The sequence below is a fragment of the Pelophylax lessonae genome, assembly GCF_965119305.1.
Source record: "Pelophylax lessonae genome assembly, chromosome: 3".
NCBI classification, from domain to species: domain Eukaryota; kingdom Metazoa; phylum Chordata; class Amphibia; order Anura; family Ranidae; genus Pelophylax; species Pelophylax lessonae.
Window position 1 is genome coordinate 625867580 of NC_138770.1, and position 13246 is coordinate 625880825.

The 13246-nt window shown below is 45.2% G+C and overlaps 1 protein-coding gene across 1 annotated transcript in view; it reads left to right on the forward strand.

Annotated features, from left to right (window-relative positions):
• The first annotated feature begins 386 nt into the window (after window positions 1–386).
• Window positions 387–13246, forward strand: part of RD3 (RD3 regulator of GUCY2D) — an 89421-nt gene continuing 76561 nt past the window's right edge. Inside the window, exon 1 of the mRNA XM_082251509.1 lies at window positions 387–764. The gene's annotated coding sequence lies outside the window, so the exon portion shown is untranslated. The remainder of the gene's footprint in view (window positions 765–13246) is intronic.

The window sequence follows — 13246 nt, forward strand, 5'->3', positions numbered from 1 at the left end:
TGTATAATGTGAAAGATGATGTTACGTAAATAAATACCTAACATGTTATGGATTAAAATTGCGCACACTCCTGAACTGGTGATATATATGTAAAATGTTTGGGGGTTCTAAGTAATTTCCTAGCAACAAATACTGATTTTAACTTGTAAACAACAAGTGTCAGAAATAGGTTCAAATACGGTGTCACTAAAAATACACTGGACGCTCTTTGATCTCCCACTATAGGAACTCAGCAGCATCCTGCAGATGTAATGTGACATCACTGATAGTCCATTATTAGAGTGACAGCTCAGTGTCTGTCTCTGCATCTGACCTGCCCCACGCAGCCTGCTCCCTGCCTACCGCTAATCTGCATTACACACAACTGCTCCTCCAACTGACTCACTCTGTATTATCTGGTTGTCACCACTGAAAGCTCTCCCAATGCTCCTGTGACAGCTCAGCCCATAGGAGACTGTCTGCAGCCACCAGGGTCCCCTGCTCTCTGCCTGCTGAGTGTGACTTTAACTCCACAACACCTTATTACAGTGCAGAGATGCTGCTTTCTTCTTTCTTCTTCTTGGATCTCACTTCATCTCTTGCAACATCATGAGCCTCAGGAACTGAGAGCGCTGCCAGCGCTGCACCGGGGGAGGTCGTTCCGGGCCAGCCACGGTGTCAACTCAGAGATCAATATCCATTTTGGAAGCAGAAGACGAAACCAAAACACTACATCATCTTTTTAGTTCCTCCCCGTCATCACTGATCTGATTGTTGTGTCACAAGTAAGTAGCATATTCTTAATATTTATTATTAAGCCGATTGGTTCAGTATTGTTGAAAATGTTTACTTTAAAATTTCGTTTATGTGTCGTAAGATGGCCATAAAATCTGCCATAAGAGAAACCTGATCAGCGGTGGTGCTGACCTGCTTGCCACCCCAGACCAAGGATGCCCAGATGGCCATCTGACTTTTATCTGACTTTCTTGCATACTTGCTTCTGATCAGTGGATTAAAGAGTATGAAAACCAAAAGGTCAACTTAACAGCCAGCTAACTAGCATTTTCAGAAGGAAGACAAACAGGGGCATAACTACTAATCATGGGGCCCCGTAGAAAAATTTCGATGGGCTACACCCTCCACCCCCCGCCCGGTTAACTTGATTGACTCAGATTATTCAAGCAGAAAAGGTCAATTTAACAGCCAAGTAACTAGCATTTTCAGAAGGAAGACAACCAGGCATAACAACTATTTATGGGGCCCCATAAAACATTTTTTTGATGGGCTAAATACTCCAGCCTCCCCTACCCGGCTAACTTGATTGCTGGTTCTTGATCAGTGACTCCGATTATTCAAGCAGAAAAGGTCAATTTAACAGCCAGAAATCTGGCATTTTCAGAAGGACAACCAGGGGCATAACTACTAATCGTGGGGCCCCATAGAAAAGTTTTGATGGGCTAAACCCTCCACTCCCCACCTGGCTATCTCGATTGCTGGTTCCTGATCAGTGACTCAGATTATTCAAGCAGAAAAGGTCGATTTAACAGCCAGGAATCTGGCATTTTCAGAAGGACAACCAGGGGCATAACTACTAATCGTGGTGCCCCATATACAAATTTTGATGGGCTAAACCCTCCACCTGCCTGGCTAACTTGATTGCTGGTTCCTGATCAGTAACTCAGATTATTCAAGTAGAAAAGGTTAACTTTACAGCCAGGAAACTAGCATTCATTGGGGCCCCATAGAAAAATGTTGATGGGCTAACAACCCCCCCCCCCCCACCCAACTAATTTGCTTGCTGGTTCCTGATCAGTGGTTAGAGTATTCAAGTCGAAAGGTCAATTTACCAGCCAGGAAACTAGCATATTCAGAAGAAGGACAACCAGGGGTGTAATTACTAATCATGGGGCTCCACAGAAACATTTTGATAGGCTTCACCTGAATAACTAGCATGCTTTCTCCTGATTAAGTATTAAAGAGAGAGAGTATTAAAAACAAAAGGTCTACTTAACAGCCAGTAAATTAGCATTTTTAGAAGAGAAGGAAGACAACAAGGGCTGTAACTACCAAACATAGGGCCCCACATAAAAAAATTGATAGGCTTCCACCTCCCTTGGATATCTTGTATGCTTGCTTCTGTTCAGTGACCAAGGGAGTATTAATAGCAAAAGGACAACTTAACAGCCAGGAATCTAGCATTTTCAGAAGGAAGACAACCAGGGGTATAACTACTAATCATGGGGCCCCTTAGAAACTTTTTGATAGCCCCCATCTCCTGCAGCAGAGGCAGTGTTACCTGTGACAATCCATGCCATTGATCTTAAATTATACCTAAAGCTCCATTCACTCCAATGCATGTTGCTTTGAGCGTTTCAGCAATGCTTTTTGCTGAGCTTTCCGTGTTTTCGAACAAGAATTTTTTGGTGCATTTCGGATTCTTTTTTTCTTTGTATTTGGCCAATTTGTTGTTGGGCAGATTAACCACTTCTGGACCGAAAGGTTTTACCCCCTTAATGACCAGACCTTTTTTTGCGATTCGGCACTGCGTTATTTAACGGACAATTGCGCGGTCATGCAACATTGTACCCAAATAAAATTTATGTCCTTTTTTTCCCACAAATAGAGCTTTCTTTTGATCACCTCTGCGATTTTTATTTTTTGCGCTATAAACAATAAAAAATGACGATTCTTAAAAAAAAACAACAATATTTTTTCACATTCTGCTAAATAACATTCCCAATAAAAAAATATTTAAAAATCTAATTTTTTTTATCATCTTAGGCCAATTTGTATTCTGCTACATAATTTTGGTAAAAAGAAAATCCCAATAAGCTGATTGGTTTGCACAAAAGTTGTCGCGTCTACAAACTAGGGGAAAGATTTATGTAATTTGTATTTATTTATTTATTTTTTTCCTAGTAATGGCGACGATTTGCGATTTTTGGCGGGACTGCAAGATTGTGGCGGACAGATCGGACCCCTAACTGACATTTTTGACACTTTTGGGGGGACCAGTGACATTACTAGAGTAATCAGTGCTAAAAATATGCCCTTTTACTGTAATAATGACACTGGCAGGGAAGGGGTTAACCCAGGGGTGATCAAAGGGTTAAGTGTATGCCTAGGGGAGTGTTTTCTAACTGTATGGGGGGAGGGACTTGTGGAATCAACACAGAGACCTGTGATCCTATATAGGAGGAACACAGATGCCCTAGGATCATTCCAGGGAGAACAATGGTCTGCTGTGTTTACAAGAGCAGACCGTCGTTCTCTCTCAGCGGGGAGCGAGAGGGCTTCTTTAGAGTGAGATCTGGGGTCAAAAAGACCTCAGATCTCACATCTACACCTAAAAGCAATAAAAGAAAATGTCTTTTTTGTTTCAGCATGAAAAAAAATGGGCCCTTTAAGGCCGTTGGGAGGCAGCGACGTATGACGTTGCTCCGGTCCTCCAAGACCATAGAGTTGAGTAGGAGGCAGCTTGCCCTCACTCGACTTCCTGCCTGGGACTACAACAGACCGGGTTATTTTCCCTGCTACTGACGGCTCCGGTAAGTGGGGAAAACGTCCGGGAAGCGGTGGGAGGGCACCTCACCTCTCCCACCGCCCATAAAAGTGATCCCGTGGCGAATCTGCCACTGGGACCACTTTTATGTGAAAGAGGACCGCCCGCCCTGTAAGAAAATACCAGGGTATAGCTGCCATAAAACCCTATTTAACCACTGGTGCTCAAAATTTTTTTTTTGGGGGGGGGGGGGGGCGCAAAAAGAAAAATGTAATAGGTATTGCTTCGCGCCAAAAAACGCAGTAAAAAAATTGCGTGACTTTGAAGCTGTGCCCCCTTCAATGCAATGAACACTGTGCTGTGCCCCCTTCAAGGCAATAAACACTGTGCTGTGCCCCCTTCAATGCAATGAACACTGTGCTGTGCCCCCTTCAATGCAATGAACACTGTGCTGTGCCCCCTTCAATGCAATAAACACTGTGCTGTGCCCCCTTCAATGCAATAAACACTGTGCTGTGCCCCCATGAACACTGTGCTGTGCCCCCTTCAATGCAATAAACACTGTGCTGTGCCCCCTTCAATGCAATAAACACTGTGCTGTGCCCCCTTCAATGCAATGAACACTGTGCTGTGCCCCCTTCAATGCAATAAACACTGTGCTGTGCCCCCTTCAATGCAATGAACACTGTGCTGTGCCCCCTTCAATGCAATGAACACTGTGCTGTGCCCCCTTCAATGCAATAAACACTGTGCTGTGCCCCCTTCAATGCAATGAACACTGTGCTATGCCCCCACAATGCAGAGTTCAGCGTGCATGCCCCTTTCAATGCAGAGCGCCACAGCATTGTCCCCAATCACTGCAGAGCGCCACAGCATTGTCCCCCAATGATTGCAGAGTGCCCAAAGCATTGTCCCCCAATGATTGCAGAGTGCCCACAGCATTGTCCCCCAATGATTGCAGAGTGCCACAGCATTGTACCCCAATGATTGCAGAGTGCCCACAGCATTGTACCCCAATGATTGCAGAGTGCCACAGAATTGTACCCCAATGATTGCAGAGTGCCACAGAATTGTACCCCAATGATTGCAGAGTGCCCCCAGCATTGTACCCCAATGATTGCAGAGTGCCACAGCATTGTACCCCAATGATTGCAGAGTGCCCACAGCATTGTACCCCAATGATTGCAGAGTGCCACAGCATTGTACCCCAATAAATGCAGAGTGCCCACAGCATTGTACCCCAATAAATGCAGAGTGCCCACAGCATTGTACCCCAATGATTGCAGAGTGCCCACAGCATTGTACCCCAATAAATGCAGAGTGCCCACAGCATTGTACCCCAATAAATGCAGAGTGCCCACAGCATTGTACCCCAATGATTGCAGAGTGCCCACAGCATTGTACCCCAATGATTGCAGAGCGCCACAGCATTGTCCCCCAATGATTGCAAAGTGCCCACAGCATTGTACCCCAATAAATGCAGAGTGCCACAGAATTGTACCCCAATAAATGCAGAGTGCCCACAGCATTGTACCCCAATAAATGCAGAGTGCCCACAGCATTGTACCCCAATAAATGCAAAATGACCACAGCATTGTACCCCAATCAATGCAGAGACCAGCGTGCGTGCTCCCTTCAATTTAATGAGCTTACCTGGCGGCGGCAGCGGCGGGTTCTTCCCTCCTCGATCCAGTCCGTCCTCTCTGCGGCGGCTGCGGCGGCGACGGCGGCGGGAAGGTGAGCGGCTTCTCCCTCGTCCTCCGAGCGGCGGTGACGGTGAGTGACTGACTCACGCACCGGCACCGCCCCCATTGTGACGTCAGGGATCAGATGTCCTGGATGATGATTGGTCCAGGCTGGAGACTGGACCAATCACAGCCAGGATATCAGAAAGTGGGGGTGTCCAATCGCAAAGACTTGCGCTCCGGTTACGGTTACGCCCCCAGAAGGCTGCCGATCGGCGCCTCTTCTGGGACGTAACCCTACCCCCCCCAGCCACCACTTCCATTACAGAGGCCGGCGAACCCAATTTTTTTTTTTGTAAAACTTTATTTGTTCGCTTTGTCATTTTTTTTTCTTTTTTTTAGGGGTAGGGGGGCGGCGCCCTGGCGCCCCCTATGCACGGGCCGCCACTGCTTAAGCCCCAGCCCTATTTCGGACACTTTTTGTTTACAAGTTAAAATCAGTATTTTTTCCTAGAAAACTACTTAGAACCCCCAAACATTATATATATTTTTTTAGCTTGAGTCTTGCGGTCATTGCAATATTTTTTGTCACGCAGTATTTGCGCAGCGGTCTTTAAAACACAATTTTTTGGGGAAAATTACGAAAAATCACATTTCACTGCATTTAAAAAAAACGAAACAGCAAAGTTAGCCCATTTTTTTGTATATTGTGAAAGATGATGTCACGCTGAGTAAATAGATACCCAGCATGTTACGGTTTAAAATTGCGCACACCCGTGGGATGGCGACAAACTACAGTCAATAGAAATCTCAATAGGCGACGCTTTAAAAAATTTTAACGGTTACCAGTTTAGAGTGTAGCTTTTTTTTTTAATTATTGCTCACGCTCTGGCGATCGCGGCGATACCTCACATGTGTGGTTTGAACAGCGATTTCATTTGCGGCTCGACTTCCATATGCATTTTCTTTCGTGCGCGAGCTCACGGCGACGGGGGGCTAAAAATGTTTTTTATTTTTCCTATTTATTTTATTATTTTTTATAACTTTATCACAGGTTTTTAAAAAAAAAAAAAAATCTGATCACTTATATTGCTGTCACAAGCAAAGTAAACATCCCTTGTGACAGCAATAAGCAGTGACAGGTACTCTTTATGGAGGCATCGAGGGTCTAAAAGACCCCTCCACTACACTTCCTTGTATTCAAAACATGCCAGCTGGGTGCTCGGGGGTCTCCTGGTGGGACGGGAGACCGGGGCAATGCCGCGAAAGGTGGCGGGAGGGGAGGGGGCGTCCCCTCCCGGGGGGGGGGGTGTCCCCTCCCGCTCGCGCGCTCGCGGGGGTAACGACCGAGCCACATCGGTCATTACCGCCGGAAAGCCGACCGCCGGCTCTAAAAAACTGTACCAGGGTGATGTCTCTAGCTAGAGGCATCACCCCAGTATAACCCCGCAAAGTCAGCCGATGTAGCCCTACATCACTTTGCGGTAAGTGGTTAACGACAAAGTGCTGACGTAAAACTGCAGGGGGCAGTCCAGAAGTGGTTAAAGTATCCGTTCTGATAAAATCTATTATTATTTTTTGTTTTATACAGAAGACAAAAAAAAGGGGAGGGGGGGGGAGGGTGGGAGATGTTTTTAAAAACTAACAATTAGAAATATATTGGTAACTAGCAAGTAGAAATAATGTCATAACAGTTGCAAAACTAAAACCTTGAGCTCCGTTCACACCTGAGTGATTCGGATTGTGGTCGGATTCGCCTGTAATTCCAGAATCGCGGCAAAACGCGGAACGCTTTTACCAAGCCATTATTTCTTAATGGCAACCCAAACGGGGGGCGGTTTTGCCGCGATTGTCGGGCGACAAATTGCAGTACAATCGCGACAAAAATTGTGACCGATCTGTGCCAAGATTTGGTACGTGAGCTTCATGCTGAGCGTTTTCGGAGCGGAGGGTGCCAGAAAAAAGCTGTTGCTGCAGATCGCTCAGGTGTGAACAAAGCCTTACCAGGGAGGGGGAGGAAAAGATAGAGAGAGAATCTAACAGAAGTTGTGTCTGTGTGTAAAGTGAAGGTTACAGACAGGGCTGGCCCAAGACATTGTGCTGCCTGGGTCCAAGAATGAAATACTGCCCCCCCCCCCCCCCCAAAAAAAAAGTTACGCCTGCCAAAATGCCCGCACATCCATTTTTTTAAACAAATATAAAATTGAGAAAATATTATATATACTGTTATCTTCTTCCATAACTCACCACCAGACTGGTCCACCAAACACCCGCTGTCTGTCCTCAGTCCTCCTGTCATTCATGTGTCTGCCACCGCCCGAGTAGATCCAGCCTGCCCTGCGTGAGATGAAGTGAGCTGATGTCTGACGTCATTGCGCACACCACGATCACCTGAGGGATGTTCCCCGGAGGAGACGCTCCGCCTCCTCATACTCCTCATGCCGCCCGTAACGCACCCCAAACTAATGACACACAAAACAAAAAAATCTTGGGAGTCAAATTGCCCCCCCCTCTCTAAATGCTGCCTGGGTCCAATGGATCCAGCGGGAGCCATGGTAGGGCCAGCCCTGGTTACAGAACACATTTCAAAATTGCAAACAAGATGGAGTCTCTTGTTGTTAAATGGACAATATAGTGAAAGTCAGTGTCAGACTGAATTAGGCATACAGGGTTTTATAGTAAATAATAAAGATGCCGTCCATTCAGTTTCACCTCTGTGGGTGTGTATTTATGACTCTATCACTGCCCATATCCCTGTATATTGTGTTCAATAAGATGCCCATGTAAAAGTTTTTTTTAAACTAGCAATGCTTCCCACTGAAACCACCGCTTGTGGAAGGGAGTTCCACATCCCTACTTCTCTAACAGTAAAAAAAAAAACTTTACACAGTTTAAGATTAAAGTGATACTAAAGTCTTTTTTTTTAGTTAAAAATAACACATTTGTTATACTTTCCTCCTTTGTGCAGTTGGTTTTGCACAGAGCAGCCCGGATCCTCCTCTTCTCGGGTCCCTCTTCGCTGCTCATGGCCCCGCCCCCCTCCTGTCGAGTGCCCCCACAGCAAGCAGCTTGGTATGGGGGACACCCGAGCCAAGTCACAGCTCCGTGTGTCAATTCTGACACGGAGCCGCTGTCCCATACCACCCCCTTTCTCTCCTCATCGGCTGCCTGACTTTGACTAACAGCAGCGGGTATAACCCCTGTCAGATTTAGTTTTTTGTTTTTTTGCCATCTGTGTACCACTGGGGAGATTTACCTTTACTTCCTGTCCCATAGCCAAAACAGGAAGTGAGAGAAAATCCCTTTAAATTATGGGAATTCCTTGGGGTCCCCCAGGTCACCAGAAGTAGTGTCCCTATAGAAAGGTAATGCTGCTCCATGTTGGTCTGCCTCCACACTCCTTCACACCCTAGTGTCCCCATTGGAAAATTTCCCCTCTATTCCTTTTCTGGGGTCAACCCAAAATGTGGGATTTTTTTTCACTTTCAATGATAATGGTAAACAAGACCAATAGAGAGGGTGAATCTCCCTAATGGGGGCAAAGACAGCAATAAAAACCTAATAAATTTCCAATCCATCTCCACTCTTTCCAAAAAAAAAAAAAAAAGTTTTGCCTTCAGTTATACTTTCGTTACAGTCACATTAGCCAATGTGCTGATAACTGATCTGTGGTGGGTCGCTTTTCAGAATGCGGTGACGCAGCCACTGTCCAGTGGTCAGGATGCGATCCTGCCACCTCTTGATTTACTTCAGTTATAATGGTAGGGTGACCAGACGTCCCCAGTCTCTGGGAATATTGCCCCAAAAAAAAAAAATGTCCCTTATTATGTGTTAGGAGGGGTTGAGCCAATCACAGTAATCAGGGACATTTTTTTGGGGGGGCAATATTCCCAGAGACTGGAAAAATGCATGGGCAAGGTGGCAAAAAACATCCTTGCCTTCTGCAACAAAGTCTGCACAAGCTGAGAATGGGGGGGGGGGGGTGTCCCCAATTTTTTTTTCAGCTCTAATAATAGTGTGCCCAGGCCCCCCCCCCCCCCTTCTCAGCTTGTGCAGACTTTGTTGCAGAAGGCAAGAATGTTTTTGCCACCTTGCCCATGTTTGTGACGATGGCCTGTAGTGCACACCTGAGCCTGCATTCTTGACCCAAAGAAAAATAGGATCAGGTATAATTAGACCTTACCCCTATAACCCAACCCCTCACCATCACTGTTAGCACAATGGGGCCACACCCAACTTTTGGTTTGTTGCGCTTCACATTTTTAGTTTTGGATAGAGTGGAGATGGATTACAACACCTGTCAGGTTTTTATTTCTGCCTGTTTCCCCATTAGGGAGATTTACCCTCTCTATTTGTCCTGTTTACTATTCTCATTGAAAGAGAAAGTAAAAGAAAATCCCAAATTTTGAAACATAATGAGGGGAAAATCTTCTAATGGGGACACTAGTTCTGGTGAACTGGGGGTCCCCAAGAAATTTCCTTAGTTTGCAGGGATTTTCTCGCACTTCCTGTTTGGCTAAGGGACAGGAAGTGAAGCAAAATCTCCGCAATGGGACACAGATGGTGAAAACAAATCTGACAGGGGTTATAACCCTCCCTTACTCTATCCAAAATGAAAAAAAAAGTTTTGCCCATAGTTCTAAGAACTCTACCTGTGCAGGTATGCTGGGGCAACCACAATTCGGTTTAGTTAGGGAAAGGACATTTTACTCTGCTGCAACTGTAATGCCAAGTTTCCAGTAAAGTTGTTCCAAATGCACGCACGAGGTCTGCGTTATGTGCACAGCAGGACTTGATGCTGGTACTGGGAGTGAGGTAGAGTGGTGGAGTGGGCACAGGCTCAGCAAGTCCCTCCTAATGCAATTATCTCAATTACAAGTGTAGTACGGGACAAAACATCTCACAGAGGGATATAAAAATGGGGATATTGCTGCGCTAAAATGTAAAGATAAAAACATACATGAATAAAAAGTCAACAGACCAAATGAAAGCAGCCAGCACCTGATCTAGAATCAGAAATACCAGATCTAAATAGCAATATAGAATGGGATTGGTGCAGCGCTAACACAATTGAATCCACAGTCCATACAAATGTTCAAATGGATCAAATACAAAAGTGCAGTAAACAAAAGTTCATCAGAGAGTGCTCCAATGGAGGAGGAGCCTGCGGTTCGTCGTGCTGAGGCCAGCAAGGAGACACGGCGGCCATTTTATTGGTTGGAAACAAAGGTTCTGAGAGTATAGCTCCGAGACATGCTGTGATTTCTTCATGCAAACGTGAGTTGCCACTCTGCTTTTGCTGAATAAACCTGTGAACGTACTTCACTATTGGAGTTGTCCCTCTTTTCCTTATGTTCACTTGTTCCGGTCGGAGCTGCTGAGGGAACACTGGGAATCGATACATGTCGATCTGGGCACTGATTTGATCACACAGGCTGTCTTTGATCCTTGTAATGGGGGTCATTGCAATTTGGTAAGAGGCCATTTATTATCTTGGTGGCGGTTCCTGCACTCGGGGCTTTTTCCAAGTTTGAAGTGGTGGTCAGTTTCCCTTCTTTATTGGAGCACTCTCTGATGAACTTTTGTTTACTGCACTTTTGTATTTGATCCATTTGAACATTTGTATGGACTGTGGATTCAATTGTGTTAGCGCTGCACCAATCCCATTCTATCTCACAGAGGGACTCTGTATAATAGCGCTGCACACACATGGCTCAACCCTAAGGCCCCTTTCACACGAAGCGGATCCGTTTTGACTGACTCCACTCGCTCAGTGGGGATTGTTCAGTTGATCCCCACTGAGCAGGCGGATGACAGGTCTGTCTCTCCTCCACTGTGCAGAGATGGACCTGTCAGAGCCCCGCTCTCCTCTATGGGGAGATCGGATCCAATCCGCTGGACGGATGGCCAATGCATTGTGAGCGAATGTGAAAAACAGACAGGTGGACCCGATTTCTCCGATCATGTGAAAGGGACCTAAGTCTGGAACTGCCTTAATATTTGATTTTTCACATGACTGCAGCCTCTGCCTGGTCCCAGGCATTGGTGAGCATGCCTTCAGGCCAAATGTTGCTCCACTTGTTCGGGTGCAGTAGACCCCGCCCACACACTATGTTATAATAATATCCTACAGGAATTTACCTAAAGGTATTATGACACAATTTATTGAAAAAATATTACTTTCCCGTATTTTCTGTTATAAAACATATCAACAGAATGAATACCCCCAAATTGACTCCATTTTACAAATTAGACACCCCAAGATGATCTCATTTTTGCCACAATTTCTTTGGGAATGAAGAAATATGCTGGTATTGAGGGGGTTAAAACAAAGAGCTTGGTAATGGTACACTAGTTACATTGATTTTATAGGTCATATACATTTAATGTATCTACAGAGAATAGTCAGAGACTGCAAACATACTACAAGAGAGGATCAAAGACTGCAGGCATGCTACAGGAAATGGTCAGAGACTGCAGCCATACTACCATAGATTATCACAGACTGCAGCCATGCTACAGAGGATAGTCAGAGACTGCATATATGCTACAGGAAATGGTCAGAGACTGCAGACCTACTACAAGAGATGATCAGAGACTGCAGACATGTTACAGGAAATGGTCAGAAACTGCAGACCTACTACAAGAGATGATCAGAGACTGCAGACATGTAACAGGAAATGGTCAGAAACTGCAGACCTACTACAAGAGATGATCAGAGACTGCAGACATGTAACAGGAAATGGTCAGAAACTGCAGACCTACTACAAGAGATCATCAGAGACTGCATACATGCTACAGGAAATGGTCAGAGACTGCAGACATACTAGAAGAGGTGGTCAAAGACTGCAGACATGCTACAGGAAATGGTCAGAGATCAGACATAACCAAACATACAATTGTTGTTGGAGCCTAGGGACATGTTTCAGAAGGCAGTCATAGCCTTGATACACATTACACGAGACTGCTAGAGATCACTGGCTGCTGTTACTGGCCCCTTACATATCAATGCTTCCACATTTATGTTTCCTACAACCCCCCTTGTACTGCTTTTGATATTTCCCTCAGCAAGATTATGTAAGATTATGTGAAAGCAAACAAGCCTTACTGGCACTTAGAGCCCTGTGCCTTCAGGGACACGTTTCCAACAAGAAATTCCTGCCGTCACGTATTTCAGCTGGTCATTGATTTTGACAGGCTGTTAGCAGCAGGCTGTATGTTGCACCTGTACCTCTCTTGTGCCCCAAAACACCATTTTTTTATGCTGTACGGGCCAATCTGCCTGTGTGTGTGAATGTTTACAGAGAAAGTGGTGTCACCCCTGGCTATGGGATAGCAGGCAGGACCTTATTCTATACATTTAAATAACTTAAACTAAAATAAAAGAGACTGACAACACCATTTGGAAAAATAAAGGCCGCGGCCGTTTTAATACTTGTATTAAAATTTTTGTTAAACATAAACTCAATAACTTTAACCCGATCACTGAGATCCAGGTTACCAACAAATTATCATATCAAAAAGCAAATTATCCACACATACTCATCCCAATAACAGGGGATAAAACACCAAAGAAAAAGTCCCTCTTTGCACCACACAAAGATGACCCAACAAGTATAAACTGGCCGCGACAGCCAAGGGGAGGGGAGGGAGGGGAACAAAACTTTCAGCTTGACACAACGTTCTTCCTGAGGTAAGTGTGTGCTTCAGGAGCAGAGCCCCCCTTTAAATAGACCCTGGGCAGGCTCAAAGGCGGGAGAAAACAAGAAAATACCAGTTTAAGTGTTATTCTTCCTAGCTACAGAATAAGCCCCACAGTGATTGGGGCTTATTCTGACCATACACTGGCTAGCCCAACTAAATCTGCCTAGTAACCTATCTGAAATGACTAAAAGGATACCTATTTATTTTCAAAAAGGCCTGCCGCCATCCCATCTAGAAAAAGGGGTTATGAAACCCCTTTCTCTTTACATGGGATAGCAGGCAGGACCTTATTCTATACATTTAAATAACTTAAACTAAAATAAAAGAGACTGACAACACCATTTGGAAAAATAAAGGCCGCGGCCGTTTTAATACT